Below are 3,149 nucleotides of genomic sequence, written 5' to 3'. Positions count from 1 at the left end.
TCATGATATCAGTTTGTTGAAGAATTTTCCGTGGGTTCCCATTGGGAATTTGTAATTGTTTTTTAGTAATGTATAGCTTATGTATAGACGTTCACATGATGTTTTACTCTTTTAAAAAAAAATTGGCAAAATTGTTCATTTTTATAATATTTGCAATCTTTGCCATTGACGATCATTTTGAACGGAACCGGCAAATGATATAATTTGTACAATTAGTGTATTTTTATAATGTTTTTCATTAACCCTTTAAGCAATGAGGGGTTTTTTAGGGGGTTTCAGTTGCATACCTAAAATTAAATGCGTATAATTTGACCAAAAAAATTAATAAAAAAAACAAGGGTCAAATGTTTGGTATCATTGTAAAGATAAAGTTCAAAATAAAATTATGATATAGATTATCATAAATTATGAGACTCTCAGCCGAAGAAACTGCTAAAAACAATCACCAAATAACCCCAAAAATGATACTTTTAAAAATGATGCCAAAAATATATACGTTTCTAATTTATTCTCATTGGACATTATATATATATCTGGTGTAAGGCGGCTCTGAAAAACGACTTTTGTCATGTCAACACCTGTCTTGATAACATGACAAAAAAAATTATCATAGTGTCCAAAAACGTCTCCAAGTAGTCCCGTCGGCATTATTAAATAATCATGTGATCGCGGTTATTTGCTCCTAACTGCGATTTGTGCACTTTAAATTACAATCAAATTTAAAGGGAATTTTAAGCGAATATATTAATGCCATTAATGCTGATTTGTGTTTTTAATGAGTTCCAAAAACAACAGTGTAAACGTCAAATTAACCAAAACTAAAGAGAGACATATTTTAAGTATTTAAAACATTATTTCATGTCATGCATATAGTTTTAAAGCCTTTAAAGGAAATCCTACATCCATATTTTATTATTTGAATTATATATTTGAAGTTAAATATGTAAAAAAGACTTAAGCACAATTACACAAAACAAATTATAGGACAATAATTCATGAAATCCCTAAAACGGACAATTAATCGTCATAATCGCAATTATTTGGCTGCAACTAACGACTATTTTGATAATCGATTTTCGACAATTCGGCGATTATTGCATTGATTAATCGTTCGCTCTTAACCGATTATTCAGCTTGTGTCTCGACTTAAAAGGTTGTATTAAACGTGCTTACTAACAATAAAGAGGACAAAATCATCTTTTAAAAATATCACTAAATGACATTCACTGAATTAAAGGGAAAAACATATTTTATTAAATTTAATTCAGGTAAAAAAAAAATCGAAATAAAACATTACAATTGTACATAAGAACTAATTACACATGCAAACACAACAATGACTAAAGGTTTGCATAGCATGCAGACATGATTATAGTCATGAGATTTCACAGGATGAGTTTCATTCTGTGTCATTTGAGTCATCATTGAGTCTGTGTCGTGTATTTGGCGCCATCTCCTGGTGGTCATATGTAACATTGTGCTTCATGTGGATTATCTAATGATCTATACATCTGATTACCCTGTGTGTTGAAAGATAATCGCATCCTCCAAGTAATGGTATGCGATATTTTATGTTCCGTAAATATTTGGTGGTTTTAAGTGAAAACGCAGCATATTAGCAACACCTGTTCACATGAAACATAATTGCCATATACTTAGCTATCACTCGCTAAATTTTTCTCTGTTAGCAAGGTTGTATTCTACTCTTTGAGAGCTTTCCAACAACATATGACACATGGATATTTGATCAGTTTGATGTTTTTACTGATTACCAAAAAATGTGAATTTATTTTAATAAATGATCAAAATGTGACACTTCTGATTTGTCTGCAAATATCAAAGCAATTGTTCAGCTTTGGTCATAATGCCTGCATGCATTGGAAAGTAGATCGTCCCATCTACTCAAACCCCTATTGTAAGATACCACTTGTAAATAAATTAAAAATAACCCTTGACAAGGATGTCAGTAGGTTTTGTACTTTATGCAAGGGGAACAAAATCGTTTTATTAATCAGCCAAACCGGTACGATTATCAACCAATGCCGATAATCACAAAATGACCATTATATATATATATATATATATATATATATATATATATATATATTGGTCTATCACTAGCGATCAACATACGGCAATATTGAGAGCATACTGTAATATTGAGAGAAGCAAAACTTCCACGATTTCCAACATCTCCGGTAAAAGTTCATATTTACACTTTTGGCAGTACTTGCAACGATTCTCAAAATAAACAACCATATATAAAAACAATAAAAGTCCATTACTGATTACCATCAATATCATATATGCATGCTTTATCAATAACTTGATCAAAGTCTCACTACTGGGTGGATATTGTACATGTACTGTACAAAAGGAAGCCCTTTTCATAGGGTGCCTCTCTTTCACCACACACACACACACACACACACACTTGTCAGGAGAGATGTGGCCACTCGGAGCAGCAGGAAAAGTGCTTACCGTGGTACAGTCCTTCCATTAGAGATGAGAAATCCTTGTTTGTAATATCCGTAAAATGAGTTTCCTCGAATACACAAACTGCCAAATGTTAAAACGCAGCTCTACGGCACAGAGTCATAGTACAGCAAGAAAAACTCAATCCCGCATGCAGAGTAGCATTCCCGGTCTGCGATGAGCGCATGAGTGTGTTTAAGCGTGTGTGTGTGTGTGTGTGTGTGTGTGTGTGTGTGTGTGTGTGCGGAACCGACGGCCTCCAGAGGGAAAGGGAGGTGGGGGGGGGGGTCTTTGTCTCTCACTCAGAGCTCAAGAGAAAAAAGATGAGAAAAGAGAGCTTTGGGGGGAGGGAGAGAGAGGAACACACACACACACACACACACACACACACACACACACGTCACCAACAAAAGCATCACAGACCAGCCATTACTCAACGAAAGTGTGTGTCAGATCTGGTAACCGGCGGTAACGCTGAGATCAGCACCCCCCCCCCCCCCCACGCCTCTGAGACAACAAAAAAAACTGGGTAAAGATTGCAGCTACAGATGTGATAATATGTTTCTGCAGTTCATTGTCTCTGTTTTCAACACACACAACAAGGGGGGGTTCATTCACTTCTTGTAGCTTATTAATCAAATCGTTCATCCAAAAATGTCAATTGTGACATCATA

At 34.8% G+C, this 3,149-nt stretch overlaps 1 pseudogene; it reads right to left on the bottom strand.

Moving 5' to 3' along the window:
* LOC127620106 (focal adhesion kinase 1-like) overlaps nucleotides 1–2,634 on the bottom strand; it is an 88,566-nt pseudogene extending 85,932 nt beyond the window's left edge.
* Between the last annotated feature and the right edge of the window lie 515 nt (nucleotides 2,635–3,149).

Source organism: Xyrauchen texanus, chromosome 26, assembly GCF_025860055.1.
Source record: "Xyrauchen texanus isolate HMW12.3.18 chromosome 26, RBS_HiC_50CHRs, whole genome shotgun sequence".
In the NCBI taxonomy this organism is placed as follows: Eukaryota; Metazoa; Chordata; class Actinopteri; order Cypriniformes; family Catostomidae; genus Xyrauchen; species Xyrauchen texanus.
Note: the sequence above shows the minus strand (reverse complement) of the source record. Positions and strands in the feature narration are given on the sequence as shown.